General features: G+C 45.6%; 1 protein-coding gene across 3 annotated transcripts in view; it reads left to right on the top strand.

Annotated features, from left to right (window-relative positions):
- The window catches only part of FAM3B (FAM3 metabolism regulating signaling molecule B), a 79815-nt gene that overhangs the window by 1308 nt on the left and 53128 nt on the right, over positions 1 to 25379 (top strand). Inside the window, exons 1-2 of one of the 3 annotated variants that reach the window (XR_010792500.1) lie at positions 7026 to 10235; positions 12414 to 12460. The exons of 1 other annotated variant lie outside the window; for it this stretch is intronic. The gene's annotated coding sequence lies outside the window, so the exon portion shown is untranslated. Of the gene's footprint in view, positions 1 to 7025; positions 10236 to 12395; positions 12461 to 25379 lie in introns of those variants that run through there. One more of the 3 variants, XM_066598947.1, reaches the window with a different exon arrangement.

Raw genomic sequence — 25379 nt, 5'->3', positions numbered from 1 at the left:
CTCGGCCACACACACAAGGAGGTCACAGGAAGCCAATGCCACAACATTGTCACACTTCCTTGGTCGGTCACCAGATTTATCACCATAGGATATCTATGGGACTATCTGGGACATCAACTTCCACAGTCTATGAGTTTGCAATATCTAGAGGCTTAGTTACAGTAATGTGGAGCTAGAGGCGGCCCAACAGGATACTAGAGATTTCATGCCCACATGTAACACATCTTGTATCAGTTTTCCACAATAAGGCTAGTTTCATGTGGGTGAGTGCGATATTGGGCCGTTTTCACACAGCCTGATATCGTGTTTGCTAACGTGCGATTTCCCTGCGGATGCAAGGCAATTTTGTATCAAATATGTCTTGCATCACTTCAGGGAAGCAGCGATCCTCCGGCGTATAGCCTCTCTCTCCTGTGCACAATACGATGTTGGGGGCACGGCCAAAGATAGGACATGCGATGCCGGGAAAAGAAATTGCTTATGCGTATGACCACATACAAAAGAATGGGGTTCAGATGTGTGCGAGATGTGTGCAACGTACAAGCCTCGCACGATTTTCTCGGCAGTGTGAAAACAGCCTAAATAATACTTTTGCTGTGATATTGTAATCACCTACTTATACTCACGTTACAATCATACAGAGAAAGTTACATCCCGACAACTTCTAGGATGTTACTGACAATGAGTGTTTATATATTATAGAATGGTAGAGTTGGAAGGGACTTCCAGGGTCATCGGATCCGACCCCCCGCTCAGTGCAGGATCACTAAATCATCCCAGACAGATGTCTGTCCAGCCTTTGTTTGAACACCTCCATTGAGGGAGAACCCACAACCACCAGTGGTATATATATACTCCTTCTGGGGGGATATTACTGACTGTGAGTATATATATATATATATATATATATATACATAGATATATACACTCCTTCTAGGTGAGGAGTGTTACTGACTATGAGTGTATATATAAATAGTATGTTTGGACGAATGAGGACGGTCTTCATCTAGTTCAGCCTATTTCAACCCCACCTTTGTTGATCAAGAGGAAGCAAAAGATTCCCAACGAGGAAGAAGCCCTTTTAGCCCATTTGGAGGAAAAAATTCCTTTCCGACTCCATTATGGCAGTCAGAATAATCCCTGGATCAACGTTTAATAGTTCCCACCTGACTGTAAGGCCCTGATCACCAACCCGCTGGTCACCTAATGTCTATATCCTGTAATATCATAGAAAGACATCTAGTCCCTCTTAAACTCCTCTATGGATCCTGCCATCACCACATCCTCAGGCAGAGAGTTCCACTGTCTCACTGCTCTTACAGTAAAGAACCCCCTTCTGTGTTGGTGATGAAACCTGCTTTCTTCTAGACGCAGCGGATGCCCTCTTGTTACCGTCGCAGTCCTGGGTATAAACAGATCATGGGGGAGATCCTTGTATTGTCCCCTCATGTATTTATACATAGTTATTTAACCATCTTTTTTCCGGGGTGAATAATCCCAGTTTTGGTGCCTCTCTGGGTATTCCAGTCCTCCCATTCCGTTTATTAGTTTAGTTGTCCTTCTTTGAACACCCTCAAGCGCTGCAACATCCTTCCTGAGCACCGGTGACCAGAACTGTATGCAGTATTCCATGTGAGGCCTGACAAGTGCCTTATATAGTGGGAGGATAATGTTCTCGTCCCTCGCCCCTATACTTCTTTTACTGCACCTCAAGACTCTATTAGCTTTTGCAGCAGCTGATTGGCATTGATAGCTCCAGTTAGATCTACAATCCACTAGTACCCCCAGGTCTTGTTCCATCTTACTTTTTCTGAGCTGTACCCCATTAAGTGTATATTGGTAACAACCATTCTTGCTGCTCATGTGCAGAACCTTACATTTATCCACATTGAACTTCATTTGCCATTTTTCTCCCCAATCCCCCGACTTATCTCGGTCCTTTTGCAGCATAGCATTGTCCTCCATTGTATTAATTATCTTGTATAATTTCGTATCGTCTGCAAATACTGATATATTACTGTGCAGCCCCTCTATCAGGTCGTTGATAAATATATTGAACAGAATGGGGCCTAGTACTGAACCCTGTGGCCCCCCACTAGCAACGGGGGCCCAATACGATTAGAAACCATTTATTACCACCCTCTACTTTCTATCTCCGAGCCAGTTCTTTACCCAGATACACACGTTTTCGTCCAGACCGAGCTGTCTCATATTATATATTAACCTAATATATTATAATATTGATGGGAAACTGATCAAATTTTCTAACGACACAAAGCTAGGAGGGATAGCTAACACTAGGGAAGAGAGAGTGAGGATTCAAAACGATCTAGAAAAGCTTGCACAGTGGGCAGCGACTAATAGGATGGTATTTAACAAGGAGAAATTCAAAGTCCTACATCTGGGCAAGAAAAATGAAAAAAGCACATACAGAATGGGAGGAATTGAGCTAAGGAGCAGCACATGTGAAAAAGACTTGGGTATACTAATAGATCATAGACTGAACATGAGTCAACAATGTGATGCAGCAGCCAAAAAGGCAAACACAATTCTGAGATGTATTAAGACAAGCATAGAATCTAGAGCAGGGGTCCCCAACCACCTATCCGCGGACCAGGTCCGGGCCGTTGGGGGTTTTTTGCCGGTCCGCGGCGGCGACACCACAGGGTACTGTCTGTCAGCAGACTTGACAAGGAGGTGACGTCCAAACCTTTTGATTGGCTAGGACGCTTGCCTGCTAACTCCGTCCCTCTGGAGGCCTCTGTTGCCATTGTGCAGTTAAATATCTGGGGTCGCCACCTAAGTACTCCGGTGCTGACACTCCCAGACTCACCGCAAGCGGGGGTCTGCTGCCCTGACAGTAGATGTGATGCGGTGCTCCGTCTCCACTTCTCCGCTCCTGTGAGTGAACCGATTGGCAGCAGGGTCGGGGCACAAACCAAAGCAGGGCCCGGACGCAACATCACATCCCAGACCCACAGATGGCAGGGCTGCGGCGACAAGCAGGCCATTAGGGACAGCCTATGCACGGGACGAGTTACAGCAGTGCGTGTGGACAGCACATCACAGATGCCAGCTGGAGATGGCAGAGCAGCGGGAACATCACTTTGAACCGGACAGTGTGAACAGCGGGATCCGGACTGCACATAGCACGGCTGCAGGTAAAACAGCCAATCAGATGCTGGGGGCGTCACCTCCATGTCAAGTCTGCTTAATGATGTAGACACCCCCAACCTCCAGTGTCGACTTAATACAACAGTACCCCACCACAGACCAGCACTAAACACTGATAGTGTGCTCTGCTCTGCGTCAGCTAAGAGCACACTGTGTGGGCTGGCCTCAAAAGACGCGGAGCGTGCCATCTTTCTGCGTTAGGGAGCCGGTACTGTTGTATTATGTCACCACTGGTAGTTAGGGGTGGCGACATAATACAGCAGTCTTGACATTTGTAGCCAATCAGAAGCTGGGGGCGCTGCCGTGCTATGCGACTGTCTCAGCGGCCCCAGGAGGAACGCAGCCCACCGCCGCCCACAGTAACAGTGCCAGAGCCCCAGCGCCGCCAATGCTCAAGCCAGCACTCAGCCCGTCGGACAGGAGCTGACATCCCCAATAAGCTAACAGACTGTCGCAGGGGGTGAGTCACAGCAGGTGTCCTCCATAACCCCGCCCCCATATGACCAAAGTCACACCCCTATCCCACCCCCACCCCGCCCTGCTGGGCCATGGAAAAATGATCTTGCTTGAAGCCGATCCCTGATGGGTTGGGGACCACTGGTCTAGAGCACGTGAGGTAAGTATCCCACTCTACTCTTCCTTAAGGTCCCTGTGTTTCCTCGCTCCTGTGCTCCTGCATGCAGCATAAAAGATCAGCGATGAAGCTAATCGCTTATCGTTCTGTTTAAACAGTAGCCATTCAGTAGAGTGGAAACACAGGGACGAGTGTCGGGCATCGTTTGCCTGACATTCGTCCTGTGTAAATGGACCTCAGACCTCATCTGGAATATTGTATCCAGTTCTGGGCACCCTGCATAGACAAACTGGAGCAAGTTCAGAGAAGAGTTACCAAGATGGTGAACGGTCCACAAATCATGTCCTATGAGGAACGGGTAAAGGATCTGGGAATGTTTAGCAGAAGAGAAGGAGACTTAATAGCTGTCTACAAATATCTTTTTTTTTTCTTTTACACATTTTTTAATTGATTTTCAGGGAAGGGCTTATATTTGAAGCCCTTCCCCGAAAATCACTGCAGTGCTTGACAGCAGCCCATTGCTTTCAATTGAATTCAATGGGAGAAAATCGAGCTCCTCTGTCACAGCCGCAGCAGGGGATAGCGGGCAGCGCTCTTTTTAAGCGTCAAAACGCCTGTGTGACAGAGCCCTTTTGAGTGGATAAACCCTGCTAGCAGCGTTTTTTCCACCGTGAAGCCCGCTTAGGGCACACGAATTGTTGGACGCATCAGTTATGCGTTCAAAAATACATGCATCAAAACGCCCGTGTGACTGAGCCCTTAGTGAATCCTGCACTGAGCAGGGGGTGCACCCGATGACCCTGGAGGACCATTCTATGAGTTCAATATTTAATAGCTTTGTCTTCCCCCCATCATGTTCTATAGTTTCTCCTGCATTAGAGAGGTGAGGTAGATTCTCCTCAGTTTATACACATATAGGGGATGTATAACGACTGTTGGGCCAACAGCTGTCTCATGGACTACTACCTATCTCTCCTGCTCTTCACACAGGAGCTGGGGGTTGGGATTGTCCTAGTCTGCCTGCTTCCATCCATAAATGTCTGACTGCCTGTTTGCATGGACCGATAGTTGCTTGGTTTTGCACTACTAAAAAACAAGCGATTTCAACAAGTGAGCGAATTCTCGCCCAGTGCCCTGTAAGCAGCCACATGCAACGGATGAAATGTGTTGTTTCCAGAGATAATTGAGGCGATAATCGCCCCATGTAAAGTCCCTTTAACCCCTTAATGACACGGCCTATTTTGGGCTGAAAGATGCAACGATTTGTGGCGGTTTTTCTTCTCCATTTTTCAAAAGTCATAACTTTATTTTCCCCCAGTCGTCTCCACGACAGCACCAACTGAGATTGCCTCCTCCTGGTAGGACAGGAACATACTGAGAGGTTAAAAGCTCCCCCCCTTCCCCACTTTCCTCAGTGTCTTCCTGTCCTGCCAGGAGGCAGGATCGCTGAGAGGAGCTGGTGGAGAAGCCAGCGAAAGTATACAGGCGGATCGGAAGGCAGTGGCTCACCCTGTCATCCCTTCGCAGCCAGACGACTCCCGGGACGCCACATCAGGGTGGTAACCCCCGGGCCAGGTTCCTCCCGCGGCGGCCCATGGGGGGGTTCAAAGAGGGAGCCTCAGTCCCCCTCGTCCTCCGGCAGAAATTACAGCGCGGCGCTCCAGGAAGCCCTTTGACAGCAGGGGGCGGGGTGCCACATCTCACGTCCAGCGCGATGACATCATCGCGTCTGCATTAGGAGTGGAGGGGGCGGGGCTTAGCGCAGGAGCGCGAAATTCAAATAGGAACCTGAGAGAAGCCAGAACACCAGCACTACAGGTCGCAGGGTGTCTGCAGCACTGGTATAAAGATGAGTGCTCCAGCCCCAGAGACAGCTGAAACCTCAGCCTCAGCGGCCGTAAGTAGCCAGTGCGGCAAAAATACAATGCAAATATCCAGTATGTTGTATATGGAAAAATTGCATGTTTACCCGCAAAAATGCTTTGTTTGTCAGGGGGATAAAAAAGACATCCCCCCCAGAACAAAACTGCGAAAATGCGTGGAATGCGGGACGAGACTGCCAGCCACGTACCAGAGGCCTCTATGCAAGGCATGCGTGGCTAGGCTAGTCAGAGAGGAATCGGGGGGATTCCTGGATGACGTTAGGAAGCTGGTGAAGGAGGAGGTGCGATCAGCTCTAACGTCACTGCCGGCACTGCCAGCAAAACGCCAGAAAAAGGCGTATGTTCCCGAGGAGCCTTCTGATTCCGAGAATTCCATCGGATCAGAGCAAGAGGAACAGGCGGCCGAGGAGTCCTCAGAGGAGGAGGACTACAGGAAATATTTGTTCCATCAAGACGAGTTGACGGAATTAATTAAATCAGTCAGGGCTACATTAAAAATGGAACAGCCCAGAGAGCCATGGACTCTTCAGGATGAAATATTCAGTGGACTTGGGGAGAGGCGTAAACATACCTTCCCGGTCCACAAAAACATCTCTAAAATAATTCAGAGAGAGTGGAGTAGACCAGACGCAGGTTCCTTCTCTGCTCGAGGCGTAAAAAGGAGATACCCCTTGGAAGAGGAAGCTTGCGCAAGCTGGGACGAAATACCTAAAGTAGACGTCCCGGTGGCCAAGGTAGCCAAGAGGACGACTCTCCCCTTTGAGGATGCCGCACAGCTAAAAGACCCCATGGATCGCAAGGCAGAGGGACTCCTAAAGAAATCATGGGAGGCAGCGGCAAACATCCTTAGGCCAGGGATCGCAGCCACTTGCGTGGCGCGGACCCTGGGGGTATGGTTAGAGCAGTTGGAACTACACCTGACCAACAAAACACCAAGAGATCAGATCCTTAACTCCCTTCCCATCTTGCGCATGGCAACTAACTTCCTAGCGGACGCCGCGGCCGAGACCGTCAAGCTCTCAGCAAAGGCCACAGCCCGCTCTAACTCAGCCAGAAGGGTGTTATGGCTGAGATCATGGTCAGGCGACCTGGCCTCGAAAAACAAATTGTGTGCCCTCCCATTCTACGGCCAATTTCTATTCGGACCGGACCTAGACAAAATTCTAGAAAAGGCGGCCGACAGGAAAAAAGGGTTCCCTGAGGAAAAGCCACAGAGAGCGAAGACCTTTTCCCGGGCCCCAATGCAGCAGCCCGAGGCCTACCGAGGCAAGGGCAAGACAGGCTGCTGGAGTTACCCCAAGGGGGGCAGAGGAAGGAATTTCCTCTTCAACCCCCACCAGGGGGAGCCGAAGCAGAGACCCTGACGCCATCCCCGTAGGGGCAAGGCTGGGAGCTTTGCGGATCAATGGGCCGCAATCTGCGGGGGCCCATGGATCCCAAAAATCCTACAGCACGGATACCGGATAGAGCTAGTGTCCATCCCCAGAAGGAAATTTATTACCACGCGAGCCCCAAAAAAACAGCTACATTTACTAAGGCAAAGCGTGCGCGACTTGCAACGGTTAAACGCAATATCTCCCGTACCGCGAAACGAGGAAACCCAGGGCTATTATTCCAGGCTCTTTCTAGTAAAAAAACCCGGAGGGAAACACCGGACGATAATAAATCTGAAAGGCCTGAACACCTGCGTCCGATACAGGAGATTCAAAATGGAAACCATCTCCTCCACAATAAAGTTGATCCCCAGAGGAGCCTACATGGCGTCCATCGACCTAAAGGACGCTTATTTTCACATCCCGATCCACAAGGATTCCCAGAAATACCTGCGGTTCGCAGTGGACATGGGCAGAAGAATAGAGCACCACCAATTCAGATGCTTGCCCTTCGGGATATCCTCAGCCCCCAGAATCTTTACCAAGATTATGGCGGAGGTAGCCGCCCACTTGAGAGAAAAATCGATTCTAGTAGTACCCTACCTGGACGATGTTCTATTAATAGCAGAGTCCAAAAAACTCCTAACAAAACACCTGGAGACAGTACTAGAACTTCTCCAATCGTTGGGATGGATTATAAACTGGGAAAAATCCAGCCTAGATCCCGACAAGCAGAAGACGTTTCTGGGAATAACTCTCGACTCAGAATCGCAATGCTCCTACCTACCCGAGGAGAGAATACAAAAAATCCGCAGAATAGTCAAAACTTTCCTACGAAGACGATTCTGCACAATTCGGGAGGCAATGTCTCTCCTAGGGAGCTTGACATCATGCATCCCAGGAGTAGCATGGGCCCAGGCCCACACCAGAGCCCTGCAGGCCGTAGTCCTATCCTCATGGGACAAAAGGCAGTCCTCGTTAGGTGCAAGGATGTACATCCCAAACAGGGCAAAAACATCCCCGCGTTGGTGGACATCCCCAGAGAACCTGCGGAGAGGGGTTCACTGGCTACAAAGCCCAGCCATCCACATCACAACAGACGCAAGCGCTTGTGGATGGGGAGCACATGTGGGGAACCAATTCTTTCAGGGTCCCTGGCCCCAGAGGATAAAAGAACAGTCCTCAAATTTCAGAGAACTACAGGCAGTTTGGCAGGTTCTACAGCAGTTGGGCAACTCGCTACAGAACCAACACATAAAAATACTGTCAGACAATGTCACCGCGGTCGCTCACATACGACACCAAGGGGGCACAAGATCTCCCCCACTGCAAAGCATCGCACAGAAAATCTTTCACTGGGCGGAGGGCCGGATCCTCTCGATCACGGCAACCCACTTGAAGGGTACACTAAACGAAAAAGCAGACTTCCTCAGCAGGAAGCAAATAGACCCAGGAGAGTGGGCCCTCTCCCCAGAGGCATTCAGAATCCTAACCAACCGGTGGGGGACCCCACAGTTGGACCTCTTCGCAACCAGGGAGAACACAAAAGTAGGCAACTTTTTCTCCCTCCGGCCAGGAGATCGCCCGATAGCGGTAGACACCCTAGGCCAGGACTGGGGTCAAGGACTGGCTTACGCCTTTCCTCCCATACCACTAATTCCCAGGGTCTTACAGCACTTCAGAACCCAGGGATGCACGCTAATCCTGGTGACCCCCTTCTGGCCGAAAAGAAGCTGGTTCGGTCTTCTGACAACACTGAGCGTCCAGGACCCAGTCACCTTCCCTACCTGGACAGACCTTCTATTGCAGGGGCCACTGAACCACCCCGGCCTAGACAAACTCCATTTAACGGCATGGCTCTTGAAGAATCCTCGCTAAGAAAGAAAGGATTCTCAGAGAAAGTAGTAGAAACCCTAATGTCCAGTAGGAAAAAGACGACCCACCTGATCTACCAGAAGGTCTGGAGAAGGTTTTCCTCATGGAGACAGGGAAGGGATCGCGGGGATTCTATCCCCGACACTCCGCTAATCTTAGAATTCCTGCAGGAGGGCTTAGAGATGGGCCTCTCCCCGAGCACCCTAAAAGTCCAGGTTTCAGCTCTTAGCGCCATCTGCGACACAAAATTCGCAGACGACAGATGGGTCCACAGGTTCCTAACAGCAGCAGCTAGACTACGCCCTAGGCCCATAAACCTGTTCCCAGACTGGAACCTTAATTGGGTTCTAGGGGCCATGGCAGCGGTACCATTCGAACCAATCGAGGCGCTACCTATAAGAATGCTTACAATCAAGACCATCTTCCCAGTAGCCATCACCTCCGCAAGACGGGTTAGCGAACTACAGGCCTTGTCCATCCGCCACCCGTTCATGAAAATCGCAGACACCAAACTAATATTTAAAACAGACCCGGCCTTTATGCCAAAAGTAGTGTCAGATTTTCATAGGTCCCAGGATATAATAATCCCCTCATTCTTCAGTAACCCAAAAAACGAGGAGGAAAAAACCCTAAGTTGCCTGGACGTTAGGAGAGCAGTCCTAACCTACATAGATACAACGAGCCACTGGAGGCGAGACGACAACTTGTTCGTCCAGTTCAGTGGCCCAAATAAGGGTAGCAAAGCAGCAAAAAGGTCCATAGCCAGGTGGATCCGTCTGGCTATCATAGAATCCTATAAGGCCCTCGGGAAGGAGATCCCCTTAGCTCTTAAAGCCCATTCCACAAGGGCAGTAGCGTCCTCATGGGCCGAACACAGTTCAGCCTCGGTCGAGCAAATTTGCAAGGCCGCAGTCTGGAAAAAACCCCACACGTTCACTAAACACTATAGGGTAAAAGTGCAGCAGGACGAGGACATGGCCTTTGGCCGTAAAGTCCTCTCGGCAGCGATCCCACCCTAATAAACTTTAGTTGGTACGTCTCAGTTGGTGCTGTCGTGGAGACGACTGGGGGAAAAAGTGGATTATACCCACCTGATAATCAGGTTTCCAGTAGTCTCCACGACAGCACCCGTACCTTTCCCGCCCTATAAAAGTAAAATAATAAATTTAAAAATAAAATAAACCCGGTTAGGGGAAGAAATTTAAGTTTAGCTCCTGCCCCGGCAATTCGTTAGAATCCACTGAGGAAAGTGGGGAAGGGGGGGAGCTTTTAACCTCTCAGTATGTTCCTGTCCTACCAGGAGGAGGCAATCTCAGTTGGTGCTGTCGTGGAGACTACTGGAAACCTGATTATCAGGTGGGTATAATCCACTTTTTTCCGTCGACGCGGTCGTATAAGGCTTGCTTTTTGCGTGGTGAACTGTAGTTTTTATCAGCGCCATTTTGGGGTACATTGACTATACTATAAAACTTATTATTTTTTTCATGATAACAGGGAGAGAAAACGCATCAATTCTGCCCTAGATTTTTTTTTTTTACAGCGTTAATCATGCAGCATAAATGACACAATACATTTTTTCTGCGGGTCGGTACGGTTACAACGACACCAAAATTCTTACATTTTTTTTTAGGTTTTTCCACTTTTCTGGAATAAAATTTTAAAGTCTTGTAACTTTTTTATTTTTCTATGTACGGAGCTCTATGAGGGCTTATTTTTTGCGAGACGAGCTGTAGTTTTTATTGGTACCATTTTGGGGTACATATGGCTTTTTTGATCACTTTTATTGCGTTTTTCGGGAGGCAAAATGCTAAAAATTAGCATTTTGGCTCAGTTTTTTAGTGTTTTTTTAACGCTTTTTTCCCTGCACAGTCAAAAGCATGTGCAACGTATTGTACGCATTGTAACGGACGCGACAATACCAAATATGTGGGGTTTTAATTTTTTTTACGCTAATGTGAGAAAAAGCATAAAAAAAGGGGTTTTTATTACTTTTCTTTTACATTTTTCTTTTTTTTACACTGTTTGTGTCCCTCTGGGATACTTACAGCACAGCATTTATGATCGCTGTGATAAGGCATGGCAGGGCTACTGCCCTGCCTTATCGCTTATACAGCAATCACAGACTATGGCAATACAGGACGCCAGGATCGCGGCAGGGAAGGGGTTAACAGCGGGGGGGGCGCATCCCACTGTGGGATAGCGCGAACTCATAAGTGATCTTGCGCTATCCCCAGTAAGTTTGCACCCTGTTGCGGGAAGTACCCCGCTGCCAGGACGTAAACCTACGCCCTGGAGCGGGAAGGGGTTAAATCTAAAGGCGGAATCCATGTGGAAGAAATCTGCCACAAAGGCTAACCATGTAAAATGGATCTCATGGCCCTTTTACACGAGCCAAGATCTCACAATTATCGTATGCAAAATGGAATAAGCTGGTGACATTATCTCGTTTGCGCCCGTTTAGACATTCATGCAGTGCTTCACATTCCTCTTGAGTGCCCGTGACGGCACTGGTTTTCATACCGGCTGAAACTGAACAATGAGCAAGAACGTCACGATTCTCACTCATCGTTCAGTCGTTTATCACGTTGAAATTGACCGATTATCATTCAGTTTCATTCGCTTGAACGATTTTTTGGAACAATAATCGTTCCATCTAAACAGGGCATTACATTACAGCGCCAATGTCATCGGCACTAACAACCACCTCTCCCACTTTTGAGCCATCTAGGCTCAATCTCGTGTATTTGTGAACGCTGTCTAGTTTTACCCCTTTAAGGGCTTCTACCCACTAGCGTTTTTTAAAAGCTGTGATATCGCTGCGTTTTTTAATGCAAATGTCAATGGGACTTTCTAATGTTAAAATAGCCTCACACAAAAATCGTAAAGCACAAACTTGCGATTTTTGTGCAATGCGATTTTACCATTAGAAAGTCCCATTGACATTTGCATTAAAAAAACGCACCGATATTGCACCGTTAAAAAAAACACTAGTGGGTAGAAGCCCTAAGTATTTGCTGTCATAGGGTGCCTACATTCTTGCATAAAAACGCGCAATGCGAGAGTGAGTGACAATGCAGAATTATGAAACAAATGCTTTTCAATGGTTTCCTTCACATTTGCGATGTTTTCACTCATGCGATGTGGAGTGAAAAAGAAAATCACAGCGTGTCCTACCTTTTGGAGTTTAGCTTTTTTTTATCTCCCATGTTTCTCTATGAAGCCTCCTTTTTATTGCATTGCAACGCACAAACCTGCAAGTTTCGTGCGATGCGTTTTTAATATCAGACAGTCTTATTGACTTTTGTGCTAAAAAATCATGGTAAAATCACGCGAGAATATTGCAAGTTGCAGCAATATTTTTGCAAGAAAAAGCATCGCTGATGCTCAGACATCTCAGGAACACAATTGCCATTTTGCCCCGATTTGCTTGTGGCAAACTCGTGATTGCCAGTGTGAAGGAGCCCATATTGTCAAGACGTTTCACAATCTTTCATCCGTTGTTTGTAATAGTGACACGCCAATAATCATCCACAGAGCTGTGATGGAGTTCTGATGCCGGGCGCGATGTCTCTATATATAAAGTAAGTTATGTAGAGGAACCTGAAAGTCCAGTTTCTTTCCTTGTAATTCTTCCTACAGCTGCTCACTCCCCCTTTATTCTACTGTCTCACTAATACTTATTCGTGTTCATCTGTAATTATATTTTATAGAGGGTGGAATGTTAAATGTGACACACCCCACTGGAATTCTCTGCTGAGTACATAATATGGTACACAGCATTATATTGCATTTATGGCTTCAGTATGTGTGATGTGGAAAGCAGAGGCCTGAAGCTCCTGGGCCCCAATGCAAAATCTGCCCCCACCTACCATGTAACGTCTGTAATACTGTTATAAGGGCACAGAGAAGCACTGCAAATATGAGGAAATCTGGATGTCACTGCAGACTGGCGAGATCCGTGCTGGAAAATCGGATGCAGATGTGCATGTTTAAACGTGACTTCCTGATGTGGATCCGCATGTCAATTAACCCCATTCAGTGGGGCTGATTGCTGTGTTGATATCTCACAGCAGATCGTGCAGAAGCGGACGCGTCTCTTCTTTTTTTTCTCAGAATCTGCACAGTACACAAATGGAGCAGATTCCTATTCAAGTGAATGAGATTTTTTCAACAAAAAAGGCGTTTAAACACGCCAAAATGCGTTGCATGACCCTCGCTGCAAGAAGTGTTTCTTGTATGCATTTTTCTTGATTCAGTTTTTGTTTTCAAATAAATTGATTACATAAAAATACTGTCCGCCATGACAGTGTATCTGTTCTAAACAAGAAGATCTACAGCAGGAGCGCGGAAAGAAGCTGCTTTTTTCTTCAAAAGATTTCTTACAGCTGGTATGGGTTATATATCTCCGGCATATAGTGATATCGAGCATGCTGGTATAACCTGGGTATATACTGCATATAATTATATATGTACAGCTGGTATAAGTTATACATCTCCGGCATTTAGGGATATGGAGCATGCTAGTATAACCTGGGTATCTCCTGTATATAACTTATGGTATAAGTTATAAATGCAGTACAACGAGGTATGTACCATGTACTGCATGTAATCTTGTATGTTTAGGTGGTATACGTTATACCAGCTGTATATATAATTATGTACATGATATATCCATGTTATATCAGCATCACTATATACAGGGGATGTGTATCAGCTATATGTAGTGATATGGAACCTGCTGGTATAACCTGGGTATCTCCTGTATATAATTATACTAGCTGATATACCCGGCTTCGCCCGAGTTAATTTGGTACTGGTGTTTATATGGTGTTCACACGGAAAATCTTATGAAGTCGTGGTTACTTTAGAGATACTGAGGAAAAACATATGTTCACCATTTTGCATAGTTCTCTGCGTTACCCAGAAAACACCACGTGGAGGTAACCATACGACGTTTCCTTTATATAAAATGACATCAGGAAGTGAGAGAATTAGATTACGTACATAAAATTTGGACACTAATTCTTTTCCGCTTAGAATTGATTAATCGAGTTGGGACCCATTTACTTTTCATATTTATGACACAATCAATGCTTGTGCCAAATTTCATGTTTCTATGACATTGGGAAGTGAGAGATTTAGATTATGTACGTAAAATTTGGACGCTAATTCTTTTGCGCATAGAATTGAATAATGGAGTTGGGACCCATTAGCTTTTCCTATTTATGACATAATCAATGCTCGTGCCAAATTTCCCGTTTCTATGACACCGGAAAGTGAGAAAATTACATTCCGCACGTAAAATTTGGACGCCAATTCTTTTGCGCATAGAATTGAATAATGGAGTTGGGACCCATTAGCTTTTCCTATTTATGACATAATCAATGCTCGTGCCAAATTTCCCGTTTCTATGACACCGGAAAGTGAGAAAATGACATTCCGCACGTAAAATTTGGACGCTAATTCTTTTGCGCATAAAATTGAATAATGGAGTTGGGACCCATTAGCTTTTCCTATTTATAACATAATTAATGCTCGTGCCAAATTTCACGTTTCTATGACACCGGAAAGTGAGAAAATTACATTCCGCACGTAAAATTTCGACGCCAATTCTTTTGCGCATAGAATCGAATAATCGAGTTGGGACCCATTAGCTTTTCCTATTTATGACATAATCAATGCTCGTGCCAAATTTCCTGTTTCTATGACACCGGAAAGTGAGAAAATTACATTCCGCACGTAAAATTTGGACGCTAATTCTTTTGCGCATAGAATTGAATAATCGAGTTGGGACCCATTAGCTTTTCCTATTTATGACATAATCAATGCTCGTGCCAAATTTCACATTTCTATGACATTGGAAAGTGAGAAAATAACATTCCGTACGTACAATTTGGATGCTAATGCCTTTGCGCATAGAATTGAATAATCGAGTTGGGACCCATTAGCTTTTCCTATTTATGACATAATCAATGCTTGTGCCAAATTTCGAGTTTCTATGACACCGGAAAGTGAGTGAATTAGATTCCGTACGTAAAATTTGGACGCTAATTCTTTTGCGCATAGAATTGAATAATCGAGTTGGGACCCATTAGCGTTTCCTATTTATGACATAATCAATGCTTGTGCCAAATTTCACGTTTCTATGACACCGTAAAGTGAAAAAATTACATTCCGCACGTAAAATTTCGACGACAATTCTTTTGCGCTAGAATTGAATAATCGAGTTGGGACCTATAAACTTTTCCTATTTATGACATAATCAATGCTTGTGCCAAATTTCACGTTTCTATGACACCGGAAAGTGAGAAAATAACATTCCGTACATAAAATTTGGACGCTAATTCTTTTGCGCATAGAATTGAATAATGGAGTTGGGCCCCATTAGCATTTCCTATTTATGACATAATCAATGATCGTGCCAAAGTTCGAGTTTCTATGACACCGGAAAGTGAATTAGATTCCGTACGTAAAATTTGGACGCTAATTCTTTTGCGCATAGAATTGATTAATCAAGTTGGGACCCATTAACTTTTCCTATTTATGACATATTCAATGCCCGTGCCAAATTTTAAGTTTCTATGACATTGGGAAGTGATTTAGATTATGTACGTTAAATTTCGACGCTAATTCTTTTGCGCATAGAATTGAATAATCGAGTTGGGACCCAATTACTTTTCCTATTTTGGAGATAATCTATGCTCACGCCAAAATTCATGTTTCCACGACATTGGGAAGTTGGAGAACTTTTGGCGAGTTAGTCAGTGAGTGAGTGAGTCAGTCAGTCAGTCAGCGAGTCAGTGAGGGCTTTCGTCTTTATATATATAGATATGTACAGCTGATATAAGTTATACATCTCCTGTATATAGTGATATGGAGCATGCTGGTATTATCTGGGTATCTCCTGTATATAATTATATATGTACAGCTGATATAAGTTATATATCACCGGCACATAGTGATATCGAGCATGCTGGTGTAACCTGGGTATATATTGTATATAATTGTATATGTACAGTTGGTATATGTTATACATCTCCGGCATATAGTGATATGGAGCATGCTGGTATAACCTGGGTATCTCCTGCATATAATTATATATGTACAGCTGGTATAGGTTATAAATGCGGTACAACGAGGTATGTACCATGTACTGCATGTAATCTTGTATGTTTAGGTGGTATAAATTATACTAGCTGTACATATAATTATGTACAGGATATATCCATGTTATATCAGCATCACTATATACAGGGGATGTATATCTGCTATAAATAGTGATATGCGTCATGCGGGTATAACCTGGGTATCTCCTGTATATAATTCTATATGTATAGCTGGTATAAGTTATACATCCTGTATGTAGTGTGAGCAGGATCCACAACAGGTATGTTTCCGCTGTAGGAAGTCAGGCGGCAGCAGAGGCCGGTGATGGTAAAGCAGGGGGGTTTATTGCCAAACTCTCGGTCCTTTCTCCAGCCATATAATGTCCATAAGACACCCAAAATAACAGTCTTTGTAATCTAATGCAGGGATTCTCCCCCAACCCTTTCCTCAGGGTTTTGCTTTCATCAGCTCTCCAGGTTCTCTTCACCCGGCTTTCCAGGGACTCTGCACACAGTCTGTCCTCTCTCTGGTCCGGCTGAACACACTCTGTCACAATCTCTCTCTTACTGAGCTTTTCCTGCTCCTTTTCCAATTATCTTCCAGCTGAGTTCCAGCTTCAGGTACTTCCTCGACTGGAATATGCGTGTGACCCGGACAGCCCCTGTCTCATGCAAACTCCGGAGTTATATCCTGGAGTTTAGTAATCTCCGTGGTATATACACACCATCCAGGACTTTACCCCTTACTTCACTACATATCCCCCCCCCTGCCAAAAGCCAAGGGGCTGGGTATCTACTGCCAGCCCACAATGTACCCCACCTTTCTGATAGAATCCAGAACAGCTTGAACTCTACTCAGGTGGCTCTCCCAATCCCGGCTAAATATAACTATGTCATCTAGGTAGGCCGCAACATATTTCTTATGGGGACTTAAAATCTTGTCTATTACCCTCTGGAAAGTGGCAGGAGCCCCCTTGAACCTGAATGGCATCCTCACATAGTGAAAGCAGCCCTCCGGGGTAGAGAAGGCCGTCTTCTCCTTTGCACTCTCGGACATGGGAATTTGCCAATATTCTTTAGTGAGGTCTAAGGTGGTAATATACCGAGCAGGAGCCAATCGTTCAATTAGCTCATCTACCCTAGGCATAGCGTAGGCGTCAAACTTAGAAACTTCATTCAGTTTTCTATAATCGTTACAGAACCGCCACTCCCCTGATGGTTTTGGTACTAAGACTATTGGACTCAACTACTCGCTTTTGAATTCTTCAATCACCTCTAGTTCTAACATTTTTTTTTTATCTCTTGCGAAACTATTTCCCGGTGGGCTTTGGGAATTCAATAGGGTTTTACTTTTACTCTTACGTGGGGTTCTGTAATGACCTCGTACTCCTTTTACTGTTGTTTCTGGAATTTTGATAGGCCCTCCGCTATTATCACGTTCTGAATGCCACTTGTTGCCTCAACCATACAACAAGGAGAATTAAGAGCCTTTCGTTCTCTCCAGGGCTTTAGTAAGTTTACATGATATAATTGAAAAAGTTTTCTTCTACCGGGTTGGTGCACTTTATATTAACCTCTCCAACTTTTCCAACAATTTTGTATGGCCCTTGCCACATGGCAAGAAACTTACTCTCTGCCGTGGGTGTTAAAACTAGTACCCGGTCTCCTGGACTGAATTGTCTAACTCTCACATCCCTGTTATAAACCCTTGCTTGGTTTTCTTGACCTTTAAGGAGGTGTTCTTTCACAATAGGCATTACTTTTGAAATCCTTTCTTGCATTTGGGAAATGTGCTCTATTACACTTTTGTGAGGGGTAACCTCAGTTTCCCAAGTTTCTTTAGCCACATCAAACAATCCACGTGGGTGCCGACCATACAACTCAAATGGTGAGAACCCGGTGGATGCTTGAGGAACTTCTCTAATGGAGAACAGTAGGTAGGGCAGTAAATAATCCCAGTCGCGGCCGTCCTTCTCAACCACTTTCCTTAACATACTCTTAAGGGTTTTATTAAATCGTTCCACCAGACCATCGGTTTGGGGATGATAGACTGAGGTCCGCAGTTGCTTAATTCCTAACAGTTTACCAAACGCTTTCATAACCTTGGACATAAACGGTGTTCCTTGATCTGTTAATACTTCCTTAGGAATGACGGTTCTAGTAAACATGGAAAACAATTCCTTTGCAATGCATTTGGATGAGGTATTTCTTAGTGGAACTGCCTCTGGATACCGAGTGGCATAGTCTAGTATTACCAGAATGTATTGGTGACCTCTAGCAGATTTTACTAACGGTCCTACAATGTCGATAGCAATACGGTCAAATGGTACCTCGATTATCAGTAAAGGAACTAACAGGCTTTTAAAATGGGCAATCGGTGAGGTTAGCTGGCACATGGGACAGCTCGGGCAAAAATTGAAGATTTCTTTGTGACATGCAGGCCAAAAAAATCTCTGCAGAATATGTTCCTGCGTTTTTCTGACCCCCAAATGGCCTCCTAAAGTGAGTCATGTTTAATACTGTTCGTCTATTACAAGTCCGGACCAGAAGCTGTTCCACCACCTCGTCTCTAACTTTTATTACCCGGTACAACATGCCCTGATTCATGGCGAAATGAGGGAACCGATTCTCAGCCCCGGGATTTTGGGGGACCCCATTCACCACAGACACATTCTTGCGAGCATTTTCCATGGTAAGATCAGTCAGTTGTTCGGTACCAAAATTGTCCCATGACACCCCCAAATCAAGTATAGCGGGGGTTTGCGGTAGATCCTCTTCTTCAACCCGTATTAACACTATCCAGGGAAATTCTGTTAACTTGACCGGGGTCTCTACCCCAGTTTCTGAAGTAGTATCACAAGATCCTTTAGGACCCCCAAGGCCCCTGGAAAGTGTAACTCGAGCCCACAAATCCCAGAATAGCGGAAAGTCTCTCCCAATTATAGTGGGGTCCACCAAATTTCCCACGACCCCAACTTTATGGGGGACCACTCCACATTCGGTATTTATAGACACTTGAGCCACGGGATAGTCCTTTGTATCCCCATGAATACATAGCACCCTCATGCGTTCCTGTGGAATCAACACATGGGGAAGGAAGGCAGACACCAAGGTGATCAAACTCCCCGAGTCCAGCAGAGCATTGACCGTCACATTGTTAATGCTCACTTAACATAGTTGGGGCTGTTGCTCCAATGAGGAAACTGCACTGTACACAGGGTGTGCGTATAGAGAACGGCGGCGCCCATAGGTGCAATCCATTGGTTCCATAAGGGTAGGGCAGTGCGCAGCAACATGGCCTGCGACCTGACACTCCCAGCAAATAATGGGGCCAGGGGACTCTGTCCAGTATACTCAAACCTCTCCTTATTCCGCCGCTTCCACTCTGGGACAACTTGGGGCCTTGTTCCTCTAGGCTTGGTGCTCTGTTTAAAGCCACGGTAAGGGAGTCTTCCTTCAGTAGAGCCGACTAGAGTGTCTTCCGCAGTGACATATCGTTCTACCAGGTTCACCAATTGATCTGCGTTCTGTGGGTCTCCCTGAGCAACCCAGCGTGTATGGATTTAGGTAGAGATTAAATAAATCTGTCAACTACCACTCTTTCTACGATCTGCGTAGGGGAGGAAGTCTCAGGCTGCAGCCATTTTTGAACAAGATGAAATAGATCGAACATCTGTGACCTGGGAGGCTTATTATCGCTATACATCCACTGGCGAACACGTTGAGCTCGGACCGCTATGTTTACTCCCAGGCGAGCAAAAATCTCTGCTTTTAGCTTGCTATATTCCTTTGCGTCCTGTTGGGTCAGATCATAATAAGCCTTTTGGGATTCTCCCATTAAAGGGGTTGTCCCGCGGCAGCAAGTGGGTCTATGCACTTCTGTATGGCCATATTAAGGCACTTTGTAATGTACAATCAGGAGGCTGGAATCGGCAATGGACCGCACAGAAGCCCTGCGGTCCACCGAGGGAGAAGATCCCAGTGGCCATCTTCAGCAGGTAAGTAAGAAGTCACCGGAGCGCGGGGATTCAGGTAAGCGCTGTGCGGTGTTCTTTTTTTAACCCCTGCATCGGGGTTGTCTCGCGCCGAACGGGGGGGGGGGGAAACGTTTCGGCGCGGGACAACCCCTTTAAGTAAGGGGCCACCACATCAGCTTAAGGGGCCACCACATCAGCCCACCGCTCAGAGGGCAGTTTTTCCCTCTCTGCTATTCTCTCAAATATGGTTAGGAAGGCTTCGACGTCGTCCTCTGGGGTCATCTTTTGTAAAGTCCCTCTCACTGCTTTCAGGGCATCTTTACCAGCACTTTGGTCAAAGTGGACTGAAGTCTCTTTCACCCTGACTGACTCTGTCAGCATAGCAAGCTGCCTCACGAGGAGCTGATTTGTCTGCTGCTGCATCCGCATAGACTCCACATGGGCTTTTTGCTGCTGGGCACTTGTCTTGTGTTGCTGTACATTCATCTGTACTAGTTGCTTCACCAACTCCTCCATACTTGCAGCGGTTGTTTGCATTTTAACTGCTGTCTGGAGCCACATTCACCGGTGTATAAATCAATGCCCGCATCCTCCACCATATGTAAGCAGGATCCACAACAGGTATGTTTCCGCTGTAGGAAGTCAGGCGGCAGCAGAGGCCGGTGATGGTAAAGCAGGGGCGTTTATTGCCAAACTCTCAGTCATAAACAAACACAGGCTTTCTCCAGCCATATAATGTCCATACGGCACACAAAATAACAGTCCTTGTAACTTGATAGAGGGATTCTCCCCCAACCCTTTCCTCAGGGTTTTGCTTCCATCAGCTCTCCAGGTTCTCTTCACCCGGCTTTCCAGAGACTCTGCACACAGTCTGTCCTCTCTCTGGTCCGGCTGAACACACTCTGTCACAATCTCTCTCTAACTGAGCTTTTCCTGCTCCTTTTTCCAATTATCTTCCAGCTGTGTTCCAGCTTCAGGTACTTCCTGGACTGGAATATACGTGTAAAGCGGACAGCCCCTGTCTCATGCAAACTCCGGAGTTATATCCTGGAGTTTAGTAATCTCCGTGGTATATACACACCATCCAGGACTTTACCCCTTACTTAACTACAGTAGTTATATGGATCCTGCTGGTATAACATGGGTATCTCCTGAATCAAACTACTAACGACCGCTTGTGCGTTTGTATGTATGTGTGTGGGTGCTTCTCATGCTCCACCTCTGGTTACATCATCGCAAGTCCTAACACAATGAGAATACAACAAAGCCGTTATTATGTCAAACCCAATTCAGTGATCCTGACAGGAGACACCGACCTACCATCACCTCTGAGATCCGGTCCGCTGAAGGACCTGCGGTGATGTCACTACTTTGGAAGTGCAGGATTCCCTAAATCATCCCAGACAGATATTTGTCAATGTATGTAATGTAGCACAGCTGTATCTGTGTTACGCATGTCATTTAGCACAGCTGTGTCTGTGCCGCCCATGTCATGTAGCAAAGCTGATGCACATGCCATATAGCACAGCTTAGTCTGTGACATGCATGTCAGGTAGCAGAGCTGTAAAGAAGATAGTATTCAGCAGCACTCACCACATCCCATCAGGGGGGGCCTTTTTTTTTTTTTTTTAAACAAACTGATTGCACGCCTGAGCTGGAATTGGATCCAACTCCCAAATATACCAAAGTCCAAATTGAGAGAAAACAGGCAGCAAATTCCAGGTTTAGGTGCAAATAAAAAGCAGCTTTATGCTTTAAATAGGAATGCCAAATGACAGTCTCATCATCATACAAGGAAAGCAACGTTTCGACCGTTATCAATAGGTCTATTCAGGCGCATGTCATTTAGCAGAGCTGTGTCTGTCCGGTGCATGTCATGTAGCACAGCTGTGTGTGTCTGTCACACGCCCATGTATCAGAGCTGTGTGTGTGTGACGTGTATGTAGCAGAGCTGTGTGGCCACTATAATTTTCTAATTTAGTAGTATAATTATATATACTGTGTATGGACTCCGGATTGGACGCCTAATTGACTTTAATGGAGGCCATCCACACGGAGTCCACAGCATAATTGAGCATGCTGCGATTTGTGTTCCACTCGCGGAATACACATTTCGTATACATGAGTGTAAAGAAAAAATTCTAAAGTAGATGCCTTTCAATGCCTACATTTTGCCGTGGAGAGTCCGTGCAGAGGGTGATCGTGGATTTCACAACTACAATCTGATCCCGTGAGACTCCCCTAACAGAGGTAAAAATCACAATTTCTTTTACCTTGGCCAATATTTTTGGGGGACTTTTCTCTTCATGGGCTACCTCTACGGTATGTATGCCCTTTGGTGTCTGAAATATTGAACTATTATAGGGTATTACAAAATATTTTGCGCAATTACTATTTATTAGTCCTGCAAAATGAAAAAAAAATGTGAATAATGCTGAAAGACCAGAAAATGTTACTTATGGCAGGCTCACACGAGCATAATTTTATTGTGTATTATGCTGTGAATGGCGTCAATGATATCATATTGATTGTCATTGACCCACTCACACTAGCACTTTTTTATTGCAGCATTTTCTATTTTACTGTGTATTGTGCTAGAGCCTTATTGTTCTCTATGGGATAAATGCTGTAGATACAAAATTAATTTGCATATATGTCGCAAAGTGACAGAGTGGGAAGTGAAAAAAAAACAAGGAAAAAGCCAGACTGCACATGACAGAGTGCGTGATATACGTGTGTGAGATAGCCCTATCAGTGATATGCCTTCTCACTGCCGACTTACACAGTGCTACGCATACGCTCGTGTGAGCCGGCCCAAAGGGCAATGCCTCTACTTCTTTCGTTGTTTGTCACTCTCTGTCACAGAGTGTGTTATATAAGCGTTGGGTGTAACATGGATCAGACTTTATTTTCCGTCTGAACAAGCTGAATAATAATCTAAGGCTTTGAATGTGTTGACTTTGTCATGTTATAAAAATCCATCATAAAAGTTCACCTTTAGTCAAGCCATCAAAATCTACTGCATGCGGAACACTAGGCCTCGCTTATCAACGCCGTCTAGGTGGGATGTTATGTGATGGTGCAGCGATGACAAATGGAGGCAGATGCAGTTCAGTACAGCAACATAAAGTCTTAACAGTAAAAATACTAATTACCTTTTAAGTGTTAAATACTTGAAATGTACATAACATTTAGCCATAAAGTTCAACTTATCTCTCCAAAGGAGGACACAATGTTTTCAAAGTTACATTTGACTGTTTTCTTTCCCACTACAGAGCAACTGACATCCTGAGAAATTGTTCTTTAAACAGTAGTCCTTTTACAAGCAATTCTCTCTGACATCTAGTACCCTGGATACTGCAGGTTTAACACCCCAGGGCAGTCTCTACAACTATGTTTATTGCCTGAAAGGATGTCTCTGTTGTCAACTTCTACGACCCTAACATTGCAAATCTGACGGACTTCTGAATCCTTTGCCTTTCGATGGTTCAGAGTATCCTCAACCCAATGGTTCTGCAGTTCTCGGCTGGTCTTCTTTCCACTGCTCTTCTTTGTCTCTTCCATCAGTCTTCATCTGAATTCTGTTTCGGATTACTCCACAGCAACTTGTCTCTTTCTTCATCTCAGTCTCTCCTGGTGAAATGGTTGTAGCAGCAACTGCAGGGGCAAATTACGTCAAAAGAAATACATCTTATTTTTTAAAAAGTTCCTTTAATATAGACCATGCTTGATAAAGACTGCGTCAGCAGTCAAAATGTTGCAGGTATGCTGTGGCTTTGTGGTCTATATTAAAGGAACTTTCTTTAAAGAGGAAGATGTGAGTATTTCTCTTGAAGTAATTTGCACCTGCAGGTGCTGCTACAACCATATCACTGGGACTTGATACATGTGGATCCTGTCATCTGGATCTTGTTGGGAGCATGCAACTACTACCCCGTGTGGCTATCCCGGTGGGATCAGTGTGAGGCCTCGGTCAGACGGGCTTTTTAACGCGCGATTTGCGCATGCGATCTGCGCATATATAGAACCATTGCTTCGCCGGCAATGGGCTGCCAGCGAGCGCGGTATGAATTTTCGGGAAAGGCTTAAAAATATAAGCCCTTCCCTGAAAAGCATCCTGAAATGTGTAAAAATTTAAAAAAATTATACTCACCTTTTTTTTCCCTGCAGCCGGAGTTCAGCCGCGGCCGGCTGGCAGTTCTCCTGAACTGCTCTGTGTAGTAATCAGCAGACGGGGATTTAAAATCCCCGCCTGCTGAATGGGCTGCCTCTGATTGGTCACAGCCCTCACCAATCAGAGGCAGTTCTCACTCACCCATTCATGAATTCATGAATGGGTGAGTGAGAGCTGCCTCTGATTGGTGAGGGCTGTGACCAGTCAGAGGCAGTCCATTCAGCAGGCGGGGATTTTCAATGGGCGAACAGCGGACAGCGCTCCTTTGATTGGGCCCGTTTAGCTGAAAACGCTGCTAGGTGCAGATTTTTCAGCGAATCGTCAGCCCTGGTCACGCAATTTGCGGATGCGCATCCGTTATGCGATCCGCAAATCGAGCGAAAAAACGCCCCATCTGACCGAGGCCTGAGTTGTGCTGCTGCTACATAATTTGAATTACATCAGTCTCTACTGCTGTCCTCCACACCAAGCACAAGTTGTAATGACTGTCTCTCTTGGCCCAGAGTACTCAGCAACTTGCACATACTGGTATCTGAAAGATCTTCTTAAATCGTGGGAAATGACTCCTCATAACTGACTTGCTGCTTGCCACATCACAGTAGGATGCAGCAAGCTGATGAGGTAGAAGCCAATTTTCCTCATTTTAAGGAAATCTGGCAGTCAGAATAATCCCCGGGTTACCCAAACTTCTGAATTAGTCAGTGAGATAATGTGGTGCGCCATAATGAGGAGCGGTGATGGTGGTGGCTCTGCAATTCCCCACAATGGCAGCGACCAACAGAATAAACCGGCGTAAAACTTTAAATGATGATAACAAATCAATCAGTTCGTGACACCAGCCCCCAATCGTCTTCGGGGCAAAAATAAAATAAAAATGGATAAAATAAAATAAAGTTAGGGAACTGTCCTTTTCCCCCTGAGGGTGGTGTGGTACTTGTAGTGCAGTTGTTAAAATGGCAAGAAGGGACTCCAGAAGACAAGGTTTGACGGTAAACTAATAACAGGTTATTTTCCCTTAAGAACAATTTTCAATATATTATTTCCTGAGGTAAATTATTTCTCTTATAACTACAGGAACAACATCTGTATATTACTTTTCTTATATTTCTATTTCCCTTTCTTTCTGGGCCTTATCTCTTCTTCTTTTATAGCTAGTTCATTCTTTCTTTCTGTCAGTACTCACACTTCTACCTTCTTGCTGCGCTTTCTAGTCTTTCTCTCCTGCTCTGTTCTTGACCTCCTT

Source organism: Eleutherodactylus coqui, chromosome 4, assembly GCF_035609145.1.
Source record: "Eleutherodactylus coqui strain aEleCoq1 chromosome 4, aEleCoq1.hap1, whole genome shotgun sequence".
Taxonomy (NCBI): domain Eukaryota; kingdom Metazoa; phylum Chordata; class Amphibia; order Anura; family Eleutherodactylidae; genus Eleutherodactylus; species Eleutherodactylus coqui.
The sequence above is the reverse complement of the archived record's forward strand: the minus strand, read 5'-3'. Positions and strand labels throughout refer to the sequence as shown.